We start from the raw sequence: 21,526 nt of genomic DNA on the forward strand, positions 1-21,526 counted from the left end.
TCCAAAATTCTATAGATTCTGGAGCAGTTGGAAAGTAGAAAATGCCATTCTACTATTAAATAGGGAGGGAGAGTATAAACAGGAAACTACAGACCTGTTAGCCTTACATATCAGTAGTAGATAAAATGCTAGAATCTATCATAAAGGATGTGATAAATGGGTAAATGAGAGGGGCGAAGTATAACTCAGACATCAGAGGGACGTTTTTTACGCAGAGGGTGGTGGGGGCCTGGAATGCGCTGCCAAGTAGGGTGGTGGAGGCAGGCACGCTGACATCGTTTAAGACTTACCTGGATAGTCACATGAGCAGCCTGGGAATGGAGGGATACAAACGATTGGTCTAGTTGGACCAAGGAGCGGCACAGGCTTGGAGGGCCGAAGGGCCTGTTTCCTGTGCTGTACTGTTCTTTGTTCTTTGTTATTAACAAAATTGATAAAGGGGAGCTGCTGGACATTGCATCTTTGGATTTTCAGAAAGTTTTTGCTAAAATCACCCACTGGAGGTTGGTTCGTAAAACTAAAGCACAGGGGACAGAATGCAATATATTGGGATGGATTAAGGGTTGGTTAACAGGCAGAAAAAAGAAAGTAGCAATAAATGGGTCATTCTTGCATTGGTAGGCTGTGAGATGCCTCAAGGATCAGTACTTGGGCCCCAGCTGTTCACAACATACATCAATGATTTAGATGTGGGCATTAAATGTAATATTTCCAGGTTCGTAGATGACACAAAGCGAGATGGGAATGTGTGTTGCGAGGAAGATGCAAATCAGCTTCAAGGGGATTTGGGCAGATTTAATGTGTGGGTAGGAATCAGGCAAATGGAATATAATATGGAAAGATGCGAGGTTATCCACAAGGGTGCAGGCCTCTGTATAGTTTTAACCTGTAAATAAAGTTTATGCTATCCCTAAATTGGTGAATGAGCAACTTTACATTTGGCGACAAAGATTTAAAAAAATGCTCAGACTGTGAGTATCCCATTTACATTGAAGTTGACTGAAGTTGAGAAAAGAGAAGAGTACTTACCAAATGCCTCTCTTTGGAGGGATAGATATTTGACTCCTCCACGGAGGACTGGTCACAATACATAGAGAACCTTGGGTGTTACTTCCAAGTGAACAAAATAGGGGAGGAGGCACCTAAATGTATGTGGAACTCAGACTTATAATCTGACTTGTAGTCTCACAACCCCAAGCGTGCACGACTCCAAATCATTCAATGAGTTTGTGGAATTGGTGAATTCCCATTTCCAGCCTAAACCATCAGTCATATTCCAGAGGTTCAAATTTAATTCAAGGGCAAGAGCCCCAGGCAAAAATATTGCAATTTATATCAATAAATTGAAATAAATATCGGAGTTTTGCAATTTTGAAGACACCTTGAATGACCAGTGTGTAGTCTCACAACACCAAGTTAAAGTCCAACAGGTTTATTTGGTAGCACAAGCTTTCGGAGCATTGCCCCTTCATCAGGTGAGTGAAGAGTTCGGTCCACAAACAGGGCATATATAGACACAAACTGAATTACAAGATAATGGTTGGAATGTGAGTCTTGACAGGTAATCAAGTCTTTTCAGGTGCAGACAGAGTGGAGAGAGGATTAAGCACAGGTTAAAGAGGTGTGAATCATCTCCAGCCAGGACAGTTAGTGAGATTTTGCAAGCCCAGGCAACTCGTGGGGTTACAGATAATGTGTCATGAACTCAAGATCCCAGTTGAGGCCATCCTCATGTGTGCAGAATTTGGCTATCAGTTTCTGCTCAGCGATTCTGCTCAGCGGTTCTGCGTTGTCGTGTGTCATGAAGGCCGTCTTCATCTTCTCCGGAGCCTTAAACATGTCATCGATGAAGACGAACATCTCGCCAAGGCCATCCCCACATTTCCACTACTTGCCTTCAAACAACCGCACAACCTCAAACAGACTATTGTCCGCAGCAAACTACCCAGTCTTCAGGAGAACAGTGACCACGACACCACACAACCCTGCCACAGCAACCTCTGCAAGATGTGCTGGATCATCGACACAGGGGTGCCATCATCTCACGTGAGAACACCATCCACCAGGTACACAGTTCATACTCTTGTGACTCGGCCAACATTGTCTACCTGATACGCTGCAGGAAAGGATGTCCCGAGGCATGGTACATTGGCGAGATCATGCAGACGCTATGACAACGAATGAATGGACACCACTCAACAATCACCAGGCAAGAGTGTTCCCTCCTGTCGGGGAACACTTCAGCAGTCAAGAGCACTCAGCCTCCGATCTTCAGCTAAGTGTTCTCCAAGGCGGCTTTCACAACACATGGCAATGCAGAATCACTGAGCAGGGTATAAGGAGGCTAACTGTTTTTTGTCATTGGAGAGCATAGGTGAAGAGCCAAGTCAAGTCTACTGAGGAGCCGATTGTATACTGGTAATGCATTATTTAATGTGGAAAAGCCTAGCACCAACAATTTAAATCTTCACTCATGTTTAAGATAAAGTGGGCAAGGTAGCCCCTATTTCTGTAATGCTCTGGATAAATGGGAAGCCTCTTAAGGTGGAAGTTAAAACCAGGCAAGATCTACTGTGATAGGTGAGCATAAACATCAGTACTTAAGAGTTCAACCATTGAATTTGAAGAGCACTGCAGCCAAATTAATAACTTATAATGGAGAAGCGATAAAAATAGTGGACACTGCACTGGTACCTGTAAGCTATGGGCAACAGTTTGCCCAACTCCCAGTGATTGTCGTGACAAGCGAAAGACCAACTTTCTTTGCTGAGGTTGACTTAACACTTGCTTGTTAACACTTGTTTCAGGCACAGCAGTGACAAAGGCGAGCGAGGACATGAGTAACACTGAGCATTAACCTCTGGGGTGCAGGGGGGTCTTTGCTGTGGCCATGGTGTGGTGTGGGTTATGGGTGTGGGGGGACTCGTGCCATTATAGGGATCCTGAGCTCGAGGGTCAGACTGGCTGGGACCTGGTGTTGCGCGCATTCGCTGTGGCTGCTGAGTGAATCCCCGAGGGTTGCTTATGAGGGAGGCCACCAACCTCACTGATATCACCATGGCATCCTTCCATCTGCCAGCTACACAGGCTGTCTGGCTGACTGCTGACATTCAACCCCAGTAACCCCACGAACAGTAACAAGCAGCAGCTTTATCAGCTGCTGTTCCTAGCAAGGGAGCTCGGCAGGCATTAAAATAACACCTCACACTGCAGGGACTTTGCAGTGCTGCCCTCGATGGGAACTCATCCCATGCTAGTCATGAGCATGCCCCTCCCCCATCTGTCTGAACTGCTAGCCATTTCTGGAAGACACTCGACCAGACATCCAGGTGGGTGCACCCATGCTTCAAGGGATTCCAATGGAAGCCCCCACACAGCCACCCGGATGTTCTCTGTGCACCCTCCCCCCCTCCCCCTGCCATGGCGAACACACAGTGATGGTCACCAACCTGTTGAGGTGGCGCATGCACTGAGAATTGTGTCGGCTTGCCACCGTCCATATATTTGGAACACAGTTGTTAGGAGGGAATGCGGGTTCTGGATTTCTCTTTCCCTCTTTCTCTTCTCCCCTCACCACCCCGCACCCCCCCCCCCCCCGCCCCCCGCCCCCTCCCCCCCAGCCACCCCAGAGCAAAGATGGACTTAGGCATGGAGCCGATAGACCTGGCGATCATTCTTGTGGCTGTTATGGAGGGGGAGGAGGAGTAAGAGGAGGAAGAGGACGAGGAGAGAGATGAGGGATGGGGGAGGGGGGGGTGGGGTGCGCAGGGTATGGAGGAGACAGAGACCCCAGTAGTTCAGGACATTCATATCCTTCAATGAGCTAATGGACACCGAAGGGCCTCGCCTGCGCATAGTGATGTTCTGAGCCCCTCTGGGTCCAGTCAGGGTAAGGTCACTGCTGTGGGAGGCAAATCACAGATAGATTAGTCACAGTGAGGTACAATAACATTTAATGGTGAAACTAACAGTGCATTAATATTAAGTGGTGATATTTAACAGTATAATATAACATGTGGATGTGATCGTTAACAGACCCCATTTCCCTAAACCTAACTGGTGCGTTCCTTCACCCATGCACTCTTCGTGACCTTATAACAAGGATGTACATTAGAGATGGAGGTGGTCAGTTGCATTCTGCGCCGCGGGGTGTCAGTGAATGGATGGACATTGCAGGCGTGACATATGGGACCGATGCCAGGATGGGATGGATACTCACCCTTGCTGCCCGAATGAGGTCATTCATTTTCTCCTGGCACTGGCACCAGTCCTACGTGCAGTGTACGGGCACTGACTGCCACCGCCACCGCCTCCCAAACCGTGTTGCCGTCCCAACCCCTGACTCGTTGCCCATCTGGGGGAAGAATGTGTGTCCCTCCTCCACTCCACGGCATCTAGCAGATGGCCAGCTCTCCCTCAGTAAACCTTGGTGCAGTCCTTCTGAATGCTATCTTCCTGGCACGACGCCTGTGTGTCCATTGTTAGAGCTTATATGGATCTCTGCCTTGTTATGGGAGGTCAGCTGTAGGCAGTTTGGGCGAGTCACGCACTGGAGACTCCATTCTGACAAGAATCACTGGAGGCTATTTTGCTACAATATGGTGGGGGAAGTAATGGGAACTCTGCAGGCATGGTGATGGGGGGAGGGGGGGGGACTCTGCAGGGGTGGTGGTTGGAGAAGGGGGCAGAGGGGGGATCTCTGCAGTGTTTGTGATCAGGGAGGGTTTTTATGTCTGTGAGGGGGTGGGGGGGAGACTGGCACAGGGCAGTTGGGGGGGTGTGTGTCCTGATGTCCATGGGGTAGGTGGAGGGGGGTTGGGGCAGCATGGTGAAAATCGCATCCTGGCACTTTTTTTGCACTAAGTTCCATAAGATTGTGATTCATGGCTCACCGAAAAAATTGTCACCACTCCCATTTGAAGTGCTCATTCGGCACTTCAAATCTTTTTTGTAAGATTGTGTTCCTTGTCATTTTTTGGAAGACTGATGAGTTTTGCACTAATTCTGAATGGGATGTCTAAACATGTAGGTAAGCCCGGCTTCACAGAGATCAGGCACCATTTTTAAAGGACGCCTCAATTAAAAATGAAATAAGGAAATCAAAGAGAGGGCATGGAAAAAGATTAGCAAGTGAAGTTAAAGAAAAACCAAAGATGTTTTTGATGCGCGATTAATTCACTCGGGAGGCTGGATCGTACCCGGGAAATAAAGGCTTTTATTACTAACAAGAATAGAGCATACTGCTTAACAATACAATCCCAGACTAAAGGGTCACTAGGAAGTGCAGTGACCTTTATACTCCTATAGGAAGGCGGAGCCAACCGGATTGTACCACAGAACAATGCTAACAGGTGGAACACCCCAACCCTAACCCCAACAGTAACAAGAGTAACATATGTACAAGTACCCATAGTGATAACCATCTATGGTTCAGTACCCATAGTGGTAACCATCTATGGTTCACCACAGTTTTACCAAAATATTAATGGTAAAAGGTTAGTTAAGGAAAAAGTGGGACCTATCAAGATGAAGGAGGGTGATGCAGAGGCTGTGGGAAGGGTATTAAATGAATATTTTGTCTCCGCATATACAAAGGAGAGGGATGATACAGATTTAGTAGTCCAGGAGGAATACAGAGATATTGGATGGGATACTCATAAAAAGAGAGGAAGAACTCATCTATAGGAGAAGAAGATCTATAGGAGAAAAGTTTAAAGGGAATATTGGGGGGTCTTCTTCACGCAGAGAGTGGTGGGAGTGTGGAATGAGCTGCCGGATAAAGTGGTAAATGCGGGGTCACTTTTAACATTTAAGAAAAACTTGGACAGGTTCATGGATGAGAGGGGTGTGGAGGGATATGGTCCAAGTGCAGGTCAGTGGGACTAGGCATAAAATGGTTCGGCACAGACAAGAAGGGCCAAAAGGCCTGTTTCTGAGCTGTAATTTTCTATGGTTCTATGGTTCTAACTTGAAGAGTTGGAATCCTTGAAAGTTGATAAATTACCCCAGATAGATTATTTCCGAGGCTGCTGAAGGATGCTCTGAGGATGATTTTTCAATCCTCACCAGATACAGATGAGATACCAGAGGACTTGAGAAAGGCAAATGTAGTTTCATTGTTTGAAAAGAGATTGAAGGAAATGCCAAACAATTATAGGCCAGTTAGTCTTACATTGGTGGTAGACAAATTAGTAGAATCAATCCGGAGGATTAACTGTCATGTGGAAGGTCCTGGACTTGTCAGGGATGGTCATAGAAACATAGAAACCCTACAGTGCAGAAGGAGGCCATTCGGCCCATCGAGTCTGCACCGACCACAATCCCACCCAGGCCCTCCCCCCACATATTTTACCCACTAATCCCTCTAACCTACGCATCCCAGGACTCTAAGGGACAATTTTTAACCTGGCCAATCAACCTAACCCGCACATCTTTGGACTGTGGGAGGAAACCGGAGCACCCGGAGGAAACCCACGCAGACACGAGGAGAATGTGCAAACTCCACACAGACAGTGACCCGAGCCGGGAATCGAACCCGGGATCCTGGAGCTGTGAAGCAGCAGTGCTAACCACTGTGCTACCGTGCTGTCCCTTTTAGTCTGGGATTGTATTGTTAAGCAGTATGCTCTATTCTTGTTAGTAATAAAAGCCTTTATTTCCCGGGTACGATCCAGCCTCCCGAGTGAATTAATCGCGCATCAAAAATGTCGGTATGGATTTGTTAAAGGAAGATCTTGCCTCACAAATCTGATTGAATTTTTTGAGGAAGTGACAAGGAGGGTTGATGAAGATAAGCGCAGTGGATGTTGTGTATATAGATTTTTGCAAGGTCTCATATGGCAGATTGGTCAAAAAAGTAACAGCCCATGAAATACAGGGCAATGTGGCAAATTGGATCAAAAATTGGATTAGTAACAGAAAGCAAAGAGTGGTGGTCGATGGATACCCTTGCGAATGGAAAGTTATTTCAAGTGGTGTTCCACAGGGCTCGGTGTTGGGACCCTTGCTTTGTGTTAATGATTTGAACGTGAATGTGGGAGGCACAACTGAGAAATTTGCAGATGACACGATAGTGTAGAGGAGAGCTATAATCTCCAAAATGATATAGATGGGTTGGTGGAGTGGGCTATAAAGTGGCAGATGGATTTTAACATAGTGAAGTGTGATGTAATGCATTTAGGGAGTTCAAACATTTATAGGAAATACACAATAAATGGGAATATACTAAGAAGGATAGATGAAGTGAGAGCTCTTGGCATACCAGTGTGGTGAACCATACCACTATGGGTACTTGTACATATGTTACTCTTGTTACTGTTGGGGTTAGGGTTGGGGTGTTCCACCTGTTGGTATTGTTCTGTGGTACACTCCGGTTGGCTCCGCCTTCCTATAGGAGTATAAAGGTCACTGCACTTCCTAGTGACCCTTTAGTCTGGGATTGTATTGTTAAGCAGTATGCTCCATTCTTATTGCTAATAAAAGCCTTTATTTCCCGGGTACGATCCAGCCTCCCGAGTGAATTAATCGCGCATCAACCAGTACACAGCAGTTCAAGCAGACAAGGTTGTAAAGTAGGCATATGGAATGCTGTCTTTCATTGGTAGAGGTATAGAATATAAAAGTAAGGATATAATTTTGGAATTGTATAAAACACTGGTGAGGCCACAACTGGAGTCTTGTGTTGCAGTCACCGCATTACAAGAAGGACGTTATTGCTCTGGAGAGAGTACAGAGGAGGTTTACAAGAATGTTGCCAGGGCTAGGAAAGTGTAGCTATGAGGAGAGATTGGATAGGTTGGGGTTATTTTCCTTGGAAAAAAGGCTAAGGGATTACTTTATTGAGGTGTACAAAATTATGAGAGGAAGAGATGGAGTGGATAGGATAAAATTGTTTCCCTTGGTGGAGAATTCTAGAACGGCACGGTAGCACAGTGGTTAGCACTGCTGCTTCACAGCTCCAGGGACCTGGGTTCGAATCCCGGCTCGGGTCACTGTCTGTGTGGAGTTTGCACATTCTCCTCGTGTCTGCGTGTGTTTCCTCCGGGTGCTCCGGTTTCCTCCCACAGTCCAAAGATGTGCGGGTTAGGTTGATTGGCCAGGTTAAAAATTGCCCCTTAGTGTCCTGGGATGCATAGATTAGAGGGATTAGCGGGTAAAATATGTAGGGATGTGGGGGTAGGGCCTGGGTGGGATTGTGGTCGGTGCAGACTCGATGGGCCGAATGGCCTCTTTCTGTACTGTAGGGTTTCTATGATTCTATGAGAACCAGGGGACATAGATTCAAGATGAGTGACAAGGTGTAGAACGGACAAGAGGAAGAACTTTTTTACACAAAGGGTAGTGGCGGTCGAGACTTCTCTGCCCGAGTCGATGGTGGGGGCAGAGACCTTAAACTCTTTTATAAAGTACCTGGATCTGCACCTTAAGTGCATAAACTACAGGGTTGTGCACCATATTCAGGAAGATGGGATTAGAAAGGGTTTCTTTGGGCTAGCATGGACAAGATGGGCCAAATTGCCTCATTCTGTGCTGTTAACTTTTCTATGATTCTATGATGGAACCTTTGCCCCCAGAGCGGAAGGAACAACTGACGACTACAGCTCCCCTTATGCTAGAACGCCATCCCATGTCCAATATCATGTACATTGTGAATATGCTCAGCATGTCTATCTGTAGCTTTTTAACTCAGCCTGTTCATTCACAACTTACTATCAGGCTTGCTGCACAATCAGCAATGGCTAACATGATGAGAACTCTCAAGATGCACTCACAACTGTAGACCAATCAAAAGATACAATTCAGAGAAATTGTGAAGTAATGGAGCTCTGATGGGGTGGTCAAGAGATTTCAGGCTTTTTTAAGAACAAAGGATATTTATTGATAAGAGAAACTTAGACACAGCAGGTTTATGCAGCATGATGGCTGCCTTGGGATAGAGCCCAGTTCTACATCTTTACAACATGGTTCCGGAAGTAAAGTGCCTGAGACAGGACTCTACCCTCTGGTGTGATCACTCACTCTCAGTTTCCTCAAGCCAGGCGAGTCACTTCTGTTGTACTGTCTTAAAAAGATAGACATCACATGCACAACAGGAACAGAACATAGAAGATTGAATCAGAATGTCTGTTTCAATGATGTATTGCTTGTTGTACTGCTGAAGGCTGTGAGGAGCCACAAAGAGATATTCATCCCAAGCAATGGGAAGAGGAAACCTGTTGCTGCCATAAAAGATGTGCGGCTGGAGATGGGACAGTAGGTTAGTAACAGTAGTATTGTGCCAAGCTCCTGACCTCACTACAGTAAGTGTTTCTTTGGCCAAACCAGGACAGGAAAGGTGAGTAGTTACAGATTCACTTATACCATGTGTATCAACCAACTGCTCATTCTGTCTTCTCAAGCCTACTCTCTTGCATCACCCCCAGTTACTTACCTCTCGGGTGTTGACCAACCCCCTCTTTATATCTGCTTCCTCACCTCGACAACACTCCATCCACCATTGCCACTGACATCTCTCCCTCATAGTCACCTCTACCAAATGTACCTCTTCTATCAGGTGAACAGATGTCATTACGCTCACTCAAAGGGTGGTTCATTTCCTAATTTCACGAGAAAAGGACACAGAAATGAGGAACAGGCAGAGAACTGGAGTTGGGCCTCCATACATTTCCCAGATAACAAATGCAGCCTGCCTTAATGACTATCGTCCGGTGGCTCTGACATCCATCATTATGACATTCTTCGAAAGGTTAGTCATGGCACAAATCAATTCTGGCCTCCCGGATTGCCTGGACCCACGATAGTTCGCCTACCGCCACAACAGATCCACAGCAGAGGTCATCTCCCTCGCTCGCACTCAATGCTGGAGCACCTAGAAAACAGACACCTATGTCAGCCTCCTATTTACTGACTACAGCTCAGCCTTTAGTGCCATTATTCCTACGAAACTCATCTCCAAACTCCGTGGCCTGGGGCTCGGCTCCTCCCTCTGCGAATGGATCCTGAACTTCCGAACCCACAGACTGCAATTGGTAAGGAAAGGCAACAACACCTCCTCCATGATTATCCTCAACACCGGTGCCCCACAAGGCTGTGTCCTCAGTCCCTCACTATACCACTTATGACTGCGTGGCCAATTTCCCCTCCAATTCGATTTTCAAGTTTGCTGATGGCACGGTGGCATAGTGGTTAGCACTGCTGCCTCACAGCGCCAGGAACGAGGGCTCAATTCCCAGCTTGGGTCACTTTCTGTGCGGAGTCTGCACATTCTCCCCATGTCTGCGTGGGTTTCCTCCGGGTGCTCTGGTTTCCTCCCACAGTCCAAAGATGTGCTAGTTAGGTTGATTGGCCATGCTGAATTGCCTCTTAGTGTCAGTGGGATTGGCAGGGTAAATGCGTGGCGTTACAGGCATAGGGCCTGGGTGGGATTGTTGTTGCAGCGTATCAGGTAGACAACGTTGGCCGAGTTGCAAGAGTATATACCGTGCACCTGGTGGATGGTGTTCTCACGTGAGATGATGCCATCATCGACACAGATGCCATCACGACACAGATGCCATCATCTCACGTGAGAACACCATCCACCAGGTACACGGCACATACTCTTGCAACTCGGCCAACGTTGTCTACCTGATACGCTGCAAGAAAGGATGTCCCGAGGCATGGTACATTGGGGAAACTATGCAGACGCTGCGACAACGGATGAATGAACACCGCTCGACAATCACCAGGCAAAACTGTTCTCTTCCTGTTGGGGAGCACTTCAGCGGTCACGGGCATTCGGCCTCTGATATTCGGGTAAGCGTTCTCCAAGGCGGCCTTCGCGACACACGACAGCGCAGAGTCGCTGAGCAGAAACTGATAGCCAAGTTCCGCACACACAAGGACGGCCTCAACCGGGATATTGGGTTCATGTCACACTATTTGTAACTCCCACAGTTGCGTGGACCTGCAGAGTTTCACTGGCTGTCTTGTCTGGAGACAATACACATCTTTTTAGCCTGCTTGATGCTCTCTCCACTCCCATTGTTTTGTTTCTTAAAGACTGGATTAGTTGTAAGTATTCGCATTCCAACCATTATTCATGTAAATTGAGTCTGTGCCTTTATAAGTTCTGTTTGTGAACAGAATTCCCACTCACCTGAAGAAGGGGCTTGGAGCTTCGAAAGCTTGTGTGGCTTTTGCTACCAAATAAACCTGTTGGACTTTAACCTGGTGTTGTTAAACTTCTTACTCTTTTTACACAGCAGGGATTCTATGACACCACCATAGTGGCTCGGATCTCATACAATGATGAGACAAAGTACAAGAATGAGATAGACAATCTGGTGAACTGGTGCGATGACAACAATCTCTCCCTCAATGTCAACAAAATGAAGGGGATTTTTATGAAGCATAGTGAACATGCCCCTGTCTACATCAATGGGGCAAAGTAAAAATGGTCGCTAGCTTCTCGTTTTAAGGTGTCCAGATCACCAACAACCTGTTCTGGTCTCTCCATGCCGATGCTATCATTAAGAAAACCCACCAACGCCTCTACTTTCTCAGAAGACTAAGGAAATTTGGCATGTCTGCTACAACTCTCACCAACTTTTACAGATGCACCATAGAAAGCATTCTTTCTGGTTGTTTCACAGCTTGGTATGGCTCCTGCTCTGTCCAAGACCGTAAGAAACTACAAAGGGTCATGAACGAAGCCCAGTCCATCACTCAAACCAGCCTCCCACCTATTGACACCATCTACACTTCTCACTGCCTTAGAAAAGCACGCAGCATAATTAAGAACCCCACGCACTCCGGAAATACTCTCTTCCACCTTCTTCTGTCTGGAAAAGATACAAAAGTCTGAGGACACGTACCAACCGACTTAAGAACAGCTTCTTCCCTGCTGTCATCAGACTTTTAAATGGACCTACCTTGCATTAAGTTGATCAGCTGTCGGGGGTATTCGCAGACATCTTCAACCTCTCTTTATAACAATCTGAGGTCCCTACCTGCTTCAAGAAGACGACCATCATCCCAGTACCAAAGAAAAGCCAAGCAGTGTGCCTTAATGACTATCGTCGGTGGCTCTGACATCCATCATTATGAAGTGCTTCGAAAGGTTAGTCATGGAATCAATTCCAGCCTCCCAGACTGCCTGGGACAGTTCGCCTACTACCGCAACAGGTCCATAGCAGATGCCATCTCTCTGGCCCTACACTCTACCCTGGAACACCTAGATAACAAGGACACCTATGTCAGACTCCTATTTATTGACTACAGCTCAGCCTTCGACACCATTATTCCTATGAAACGCATCTCCAAACTCCGTGGCCTGGGCCTCGGCTCCTCTCTCTGCGACTGGATCCTGAACTTCCTAACCCACAGACCACAATCAGTAAGGATAGGCAACAACATCTCCTCCATGATCATCCTCAAAGCCTGTGCCCCACAAGGCTATATTCTCAGCCCCCTACTTTAATTCTTACACACCTATGACTGTGGCCAAATTCCCCTCCAACTCGATTTCCAAGTTTGTTGACGACACCACCGTAGTGGGTCAGATCTCAAACAATGATGAGACAGAGTACAGGAATGAGATAGAGAATCTGGTGAACTGGTGCGGTGACAATAATCTCTCCCTCAATGTCAACAAAATGAAGGAGATTGTCATTGACTTCAAGAAGCATAGAGGAGAACATGCTCTTGTCTACATCAACGGAGACGAAGTAAAATGGGTCGAGAGCTTCAAGTTTTCAGGTGTCGAGATCACCAACAAGCTGTCCTGGTCCCCCATGCCGACAACATAGTGAAGAAAGCCCACCAATGCTTTACTTTCTTGGAAGACTAAGGAGATTTGATTTGTCAGCTACGACTCTCACTAACTTTTACAGATGCATTACAGAAAGCATTCTTTCTGGTTGTATCACAGCTTGGTATGGATCCTGCTCTGCCCAAGACCGCAAGAAACTACAAAAGGTTGTGAACGTAGCCCAATCCATCATACAAACCAGCCTCCCATCCATTGACTCTGTCTACAGCTGTCTGCCTCAGCAAAGCAGCCAGTATGATTAAGGACCCCACACACCCTGGACATTCTGTCTCCCACCTTCTTCCATCAGGAAAAAGATACAAAAGTCTGAGGACATGTACCAACCGACTCAAGAACAGCTTCTTCCCTTCTGCCATCAGACTTTTGAATGACCTACCTTGCATTAAGTTGATCTTTCTTTGGGATTGGGGGAAGTGTATTGAGATGAATAGAAAATTGGTTGGCAGAGAGATAACAAAGAGTAGGAATTAATGGGTGGTTTTCAAATTGGCAGGCAGTAAGTAGTGGGTGCTACAGGGATTGGTGCTGGGACCCCAGCTATTCACAAGGTATATTAATGATTTGGATGAGGGAACAAAATGTAACATCTCAACGTTTGCAGATGATACCACGTTGGGTGGGAGGGTGAATCGTGACGAGGATGCAGAGATCCTTCAGAATGATCTGGACAGGTTGGGTGAGTGGGCTAATCAATGGCAGATGAAGTATGATTTGGATAAGTGTGAGGTTATTCACTTTGGAAGCAAAAACACAAGGCAGATTACTACCTGAATGGCTGTAAATTGGGAGAGGGGAGTGTGCAGCGGGACCTGGGTGTCTTTGTGCACTAGTCACTGAAGGTAAGCATGCAGGTGCAGCAGGCGGTAAAGAAAGCAAATGGCATGTTGGCCTTCATTGCGAGAGGTTTCGAGTAAAGGAGCAGGAATGTGTTTTGCAATCACAGTAACAGTTTTAACAACACCAGGTTAAAGTCCAACAGGTTTATTTGGTAACAAATGCCATTAGCTTTCGGAGCGCTGCTCCTTCATCAGATGGAGTGGATATCTGCTCTCAAACAGGGCACACAGAGACACAAAATCAAGTTACAGAATACTGATTAGAATGCGAATCTTTACAGCCAACCAGGTCTTAAAGATACAGACAATGTGAGTGGAGGGAGCATTAAGCACAGGTTAAAGAGATGTGTATTGTCTCCAGACAGGACAGCCAGTGAGATTCTGCAAGTCCAGGAGGCAAGCTGTGGGGGTTACTGATAGTGTGACATAAACCAGAGATCCCGGTTTAGGCCGTCCTCATGTGTGCGGAACTTGGCTATCAGTTTCTGCTCAGCGACTCTGTGCTGTCGTGTGTCGTGAAGGCCGCCTTGGAGGACGCTTACCCAAAGATCAGAGGCTGAATGCCCGTGACTGCTGAAGTGCTCCCCCACAGGAAGAGAACAGTCTTGCCTGGTGATTGTCGAGCGGTGTTCATTCATCCGTTGTCGTAGCGTCTGCATGGTTTCCCCAATGTACCATGCCTCGGGACATCCTTTCCTGCAGCGTATCAAGTAGACAACGTTGGCCGAGTTGCAAGAGTAGGTACCATGTACCTGGTAGATGGTGTTCTCACGTGAGATGATGGCATCTTTGTCGATGATCCGGCACGTCTTGCAGAGGTTGCTGTGGCAGGGTTGTGTGGTGTCGTGGTCGCTGTTCTCCTGAAGGCTGGGTAGTTTGCTACGGACAATGGTCTGTTTGAGGTTGTGCGGTTGTTTGAAGGCGAGAAGTGGGGGTGTGGGGATGGCCTTGGCGAGATGTTCGTCTTCATCAATGACATGTTGAAGGCTCCAGAGGAGATGCCGTAGCTTCTCCGCTCCGGGGAAGTACTGGACGACGAAGGGTACTCCGTCCACCGTGTCCCGTGTTTGTCTTCTGAGGAGGTCGGTGCGGTTTTTCGCTGTGGCGCATCGGAACTGTCGATCGATGAGTCGAGCGCCATATCCTGTTCTTATGAGGGCATCTTTCAGCGTCTGGAGGTGTCTGTTGTGATCCTCCTCATCTGAGCAGATCCTGTGTATATGGAGGGCTTGTCTGTATGGGATGGCTTCTTTAACGTGTTTAGGGTGGATGCTGGAGAAGTGGAGCATCATGAGGTTATCAGTGGACTTGCGGTACAGAGACAATACACATCTCTTTAACCTGTGCTTAATGCTCCCTCCACTCACATTGTCTGTATCTTTAAGACCTGGTTGGCTGTAGAGATTCGCATTCTAATCAGTTTTCTGTAACTTGATTTTGAGTCTCTGTATGCCCTGTTTGAGAGCAGATATCCACTCCATCTGACGAAGGAGCAGCGCTCCGAAAGCTAATGGCATTTGCTACCAAATAAACCTGTTGGACTTTAACCTGGTCATAGAAACCCTACAGTACAGAAAGAAGCCATTCAGCCCATCAAGTCTGCACCGACCACAATCCCACCCAGGCCCTACCCCCATATCCCTATATATCTACCCACTAATCCCTCTAACCTACACATCTCAGGACACTAAGGGCAATTTTTAGCATGGCCAATCAACCTAACCCACACATCTTTGGACTGTGGGAGGAAACCGGAGCACCCAGAGGAAACCCACGCAGACACGAGGAGAATGTGCAAACTCCGCACAGACAGTGACCCAAACCAGGAATCGAACCCAGGTCCCTGGAGCTGTGAAGCAGCAGTGTTAACCACTGTGCTACCGTGCCACCGTGTTGTTAAAACTCTTCCTGTGTTTACCCCAGTCCAACGCTGGCATCTCCACATCATTGTTGCAATTATACAGGGCCTTGTTGAGGCCACACCTAGAATATTGTGTGCAGTTTTAGTCTCCTTTTCTGAGGAAGGATGTTCTTGCTCTCGAGGGAGTGCAGCGAAGTTTTACCGGCTGATTCCGGGGATCGTGGGACTGATGTATGAGGAGAGATTGACTAGGTTAGGATTGTTTTCGCTGGAGTTCAAATGAATGAGGGGGGATCTCATAGAGACTTATAAAATTCTAACAGGACTAGACAGGATAGATTCAGGGAGGATATTCCCGATGGTGGGGGAGTCCAGAACCAAGGGTCACAGTCTGGGGATTCAGGGTAGACCATTTAGGATGGAGATGAGGAGACATTTCTTTACCCAAAGAGTGGTGAGCCTGTGGAATTCATTGCCACAGGAAGTAGTTGATGCCAAAACATTGAATTTATTCAAGAGGTGGCTGAATATAGCACTTCCGGAGAAAGCAGGATTAGGCTATTGAGTTGGATGATCAGCTATGATCGTAATGAATGGCAGAGCAGGCTTGAAGGGCCAAATGGCCTCCTCCTGTTCTTATCTTCTATGTTTCTATATTTCTATGTTTCTTTACACCCTTGCTACCTAGCTATGACTGTAACACTACATTCTGCACTCTCTCGTTTCCTTCTCTATGAATGGTATGCTTTGTTTGTATAGCGCGCAAGAAACAATACCTTTCACTGTATGCTAATACATGTGACAAGAATGAATCAAATCAAATCTTTCTCGACATCCTAGCTATGTCTGTGACACTACATTCTGCACGCTCTCGTTTCCTTCTCTATGAACGGTATGTTTTGTCTGTATAGCATGCAAGAAACAATACTTTTCACTGTATACTAATACATGTGACAATGATAAATCAGAGGAGAAGGCATTGGAGGTCAGTGGAGTTTTAGCATCAAAATGCCATAAGGAACAAGATTGCCTTTCTCCACACTGCTCGGCCCCACATCCAGGAAACCTGCTTCCCTTCCGATAATCAGGCCCCTTCCACAATCAGACTCATTTTGTGATTAAACACACACCTCAGGGATGGAAACCTGTGATTGTTATCCTCTCATAATCAGACCTCCTTCCTGATCAGACTTCCCTGTGATTTGAACTCCTCCATAGTCAGAACTCTCCTTTGTGATCACATTCTTCCCACCTTCACTGAATCCTCAAATTCTCCCTTTGAGTCCCCTAATCTCTTTCCCCTTTCCTACAGCCAAGCCTGATCTGAAAATTACCACGTACCCATACTCTGTTTGAGATACCCACCATGAAGAGCAGGAAATGTAACTCTTCCCAGTTCCTCACTTCCTGAAAGGGAGTCAGGCCTGTCAATCAGATTGGCTTTCACAAGGTGAACCTGTTTTACATAAACATGCATACTGAAACTCCACAGCCTTTGGGGGTGCTTTTTGTTTTGAGATCTCCTCCTTTCACTTGCGAATACTGCCTCAGTAAATAGCAAGGCCTATATCCTCAGTGAAAATCCCATGGAAGGGATAGTTTGAGGAACAATTTGAATGACATGGCATCTCCTCATGGATTATGGGGAGAATTGCACAAAGCTCTGTCAAGTTACAGAGTCATAGAGATTTACAGCATGGAAACAGGCCCTACGGCCCAATTTGTCCATGTCGCCCCTTTGTTTTTAACCACTAAGCTAGTCCCAATTGCCCGCGTTTGGTCCATATCCCTCTATAGCCATCTTACCCATGTAACTGTCTAAACGTTTTTTAAAAGACAAAATTGTACCCGCCTCTACTACTATCTCTGGCAGCTTGTTCCAGACACTCACCATCCTGTGTGTGAAAAAATTGCCCCTCTGACCCTTTTGTATCTCTCCCCTCTCATCTTAAACATATGCCCTCTAGTTTTAGACTCCCCTACATTTGGGAAAAGATATTGACTATCTAGCTGATCTATGCCCCTCATTATTTTATAGACCTCTATAAGATCACCCCTCAGCCTTATATGCTCCAGAGAAAAAAGTCCCAATCAATCCAGCCTCTCCTTTTAACTCAAACCATCAAGTCCTGGTAGTAGGAACTACAAAACGTCGTAAATATAGCCCAATCTATCATGCAAGCCAGCCTCCCATCCATTGACTCTGTCTACACTTCCTGCTGCCTCAACAAAGCAGCCAGCATAATTTAGGACCGCACACACCCCAGACATTCTCTCTTCCACCTTCTTCCTTCAGGAAAAAGGTACAAAAGTCTGAGGTCATGTACCAACCGACTCAAGAACAGCTTCTTCCCTGCTGCTGTCAGACTTTTGAATGGACTTACCTTGCATTAAGTTGATCTTTCTCTACATCCTAGCTATGACTGTAACACTACATTCTGCACTCTCTCGTTTCCTTCTCTATGAACGGTATGCTTTATCTGTATGGTGCGCAAGAAACAATACTTTTCACTGTATGTTAATACATGTGACAATAATAAATCAAATCAAAATCTTTTCTGCACTCTTTCTGGTTTAGTAATATCCTTTCTATAATAGGGTGACCAGAACTGTACACAGTAGTCCAAGTGTGGCCTTACCAATGTCATGTACAACTTCAACAAGACGTCCCAACTCCTGTATTCAATGTTCTGACCAATGAAACTAAGCATGCTGAATGCCTTCTTCACTACTCTGTCCACCTGTGGCTCCACTTTCAAGGAGCTATGATCCTGTACCCCTAGATCTCTTTGTTCTATAACACTCCCCAATGCCCTACCATTAACTGAGTAAGTCCTGCCCTGGTTCGATCTATCTAAATTAAACTCCATCTGCCATTCGTCAGCCCACTGGCCTAATTGACCAAGATCTCAATTGATCAAGTTGGGTTTATGCCCCCAGCACAAACCTTTTCGTTTTTGAAAAATAAAACAATTTTAACACAATTTTTTGCGATTACTTCAGGGAAAGTTATCCCTGCAAAACTGGCTAAAATAATTTTCTACTTTTTAGTCCAAACAGGCAAGCTTGATTGACAATTGAAATTGTTTCCACCAAGGCATTGGGCAGATTTTCTATATGGCATATGTCTAAAGTGGTAGCATATAACTTAATGTTAACAACAAAGGGATATTTAGCCTCTGAGCTAATCAATGCACAGAATCATGGAAATCATAGTAATTCGCAACACAGAAGGAGACTATTTGGTCCATTGTGTCCATGGTGTCCATGCCATCTGACAAGAAGCTATTCAGTCTAATTCCACATTCCAGCTCTTGGTCCATAACTAAAGTACTTTATAAATGTTTTGATGATTTTATCTTCATCACTCTTTCATGCAAGTGAGTTTCAGACCCCATCACAATTTTAGTGAAAATATTTCCCCTGAATGTTCTCTACAGAGAACAGAGAAAATAGGAGCAGGAGGACACCATTCGACCCTGCTCCACTATTCATTATGAACATGGCTGACTAACCAACTCAACAGCCTGATCTCATCTTCCCTGCATATCTTTTCATCCCCTTCACCTCAAGAGCTATATCTAATTGCTTCTTGGAAACATGCAATGTTTTGGCCTCAACTACTTTCTGTGCTAGTTAATTCCACAGGCTGACCACTCTGGGTGAAGAAATTGCTCCTCATCTCTGTCCTAAATAGTCTACCTGTATCCTCAGACTGTGACCCCTGGTTCTGGACACCCCCACCATCAGGAACATATTTCTTGCATCCACCCTATCTAATCCTGTTAACATTTTCTAGGTTTCTATGAGATCCCTCTCCCCTCCCCCCCCCCCCCCCCCCCTCCACCGCCCCCACCATTCTTCTGAATGAGGACTTTAGACTGAGCAGAATTGCCAATGTTGTTCCCTTGTTTAAGAAGCAAGGATAATCCAGGAAATTATAGGCCGATGAGCCTGATGAAAGTGGTGGACAAACTTTTGGGGAAGATTCTGAGGGACAGGATATATGCATATTTGGAAGAAAATGTACTAATTAATGAAAGGCAGTATGGTTTTGTATGGGGAAGGTCATGTCTCACCAACTTGATTGAGTTTTTTGAAGAGGTAATAAAAATAGTTTATGTGGACTTTAGTAAGGCATTTGACAAGGACCCACATGGCAGACAGGTACAAAAACTAAAATCACATCGGATTCAGGGTGGGCTGTCTAGATGGATACAGAACTGGCTTGGTTATAGAAGACAAAGAGTAGTGGTGGAAGGGTGTTTTTTCAGAATGGAGATCTGTAGCTAGTGGTGTTCTGCAGGGATCAGTGCTGGGACCACTGTTGTTTGTAGTATATATAAATGATCTGGAGGAAAACGTGGGCGGTCTGATTAGTCAGTTTGTGGATGACACAAAGATTGGTGGAGTTGCTGATAGTGCCGGGGAGTGCCAGAGACAGTCAGAGGGTAGGACAGGATGTAAATAGATCAGACACTTGGGCATAGAAGTGGCAGATGGAGTTTAATCCAGACAAATGCAAAATGATGAATTTTGAGGATCAAATTTAGGTGTGAATTATACTGTAAATGGCAGAACCGTTAGAAACATTAACATACAGAGGGTTCTGGGCATGCAAGTCTATAGTTCCCTAAAAGTGGCAACGCAAGTGGCCAAGGTAATTAAGAAGGCATATGGCATGCTTGCCTTCATCAGCCGGGGCATTGAGTACAAGAGTTGGGAAATCATGTTGCAGCTATGTAAAACCTTGGAGTATTGCGTGCAGTTCTGGTCACCTCACTACCAGAAGGATTGGAAGCTTTGGAGAGAGTGCAAAGAAGGTTCACCAGGATGTTGCCTGGTCTTGAAGGTGTTGACTATGAGAAGAGGTTGAATAAATTAGGATTGTTTTCACTGGAAAGATTGAGGCTGAGGGGAGACCTGATAGAGGTCTACAAAATTACGACAGACATAGCCAGGGTGGATAGTCAGAGGGTTTTTCCTAGGGTGGAAGTATCAATTACAAGGGGGCACAGGTTCAAGGTGTGAGGGGGAAAATTTAAGGGAGTTGTGCAGGGACGTTTTTCACACAGAGACTGGTGGGTGCCTGGAATGCGCTGCCAGAAGAGGTGGGGGAAGTAGGTATATTAGCAACATTTAAGAGGCATCTGGATGGGTACATGATTAGGGAGGAAATGGAGGGATACAGACCGAGTAAGGGCAGTTTTTCTTGAGTTTAGTTAGGACACCATGATCAGCACAGGCTTGGAGGGCCGAAGGGCCTGTTCCTGTGCTATACTTTTTGTTGTTCTTCTTTGAACTCCAGTGAATGCAATCCTAACCAACTCAACCTCTCCTCATACATCAGAGCTATCATTCCAGGAATCAGTTTGCTGAACTTTCTCTGCACCCTCTCTAGAGCACGAACATCATTCCTCAGATAAGGAGACCAAAACTGCACACATTATTCCAGGTGTGGCCTCACCAAGACCCTGTATAATTACATCAAGACATCTCTGCTCCGATGTTTCAGTAGGGGAGCAGTTCGGGAACTACAATTCAGTAAGCTTTAAGGTATTGATGAATAAAGATAAGTGTAGTCCTCAAGTTAAGGTGCTAAATTGGGGTAAGACTAATTACAACAATATTAGGCAGGAACTGAAGAATGGAGATTGGGGACAGATGTTTGAGGGCAAATCAATATCTGGCATGTGAGAGGCTTTCAAGTGTAAGTTGATAGGGATTCAGGAGCGGCACATTCCTGTGAGGATGAAGGATAAGTATGGCAAGTTTTGGGAACCTTGGATAATGAGAGATATTGTGAGCCTAGTCAAAGAGAAAAAGGAATCATTTGTCAAAGCTAGGAGGCTGGAAACACACGAAGCAAATGTGGAATACAAGGAAAGTAGAAAGAAACTTAAGCAAGGAGTAAAGAGGGCTAAAAGGAGTCACAAAAAAGCATTGGCTAGCAGGATTAAGGAAAATCTTGCTTTTTATACATATATAAAGAGCAAGAGGGTAGCCAGGGAGCGGGTT

This window comes from Mustelus asterias, chromosome 1 (assembly GCF_964213995.1).
Source record: "Mustelus asterias chromosome 1, sMusAst1.hap1.1, whole genome shotgun sequence".
Lineage (NCBI taxonomy): Eukaryota > Metazoa > Chordata > Chondrichthyes > Carcharhiniformes > Triakidae > Mustelus > Mustelus asterias.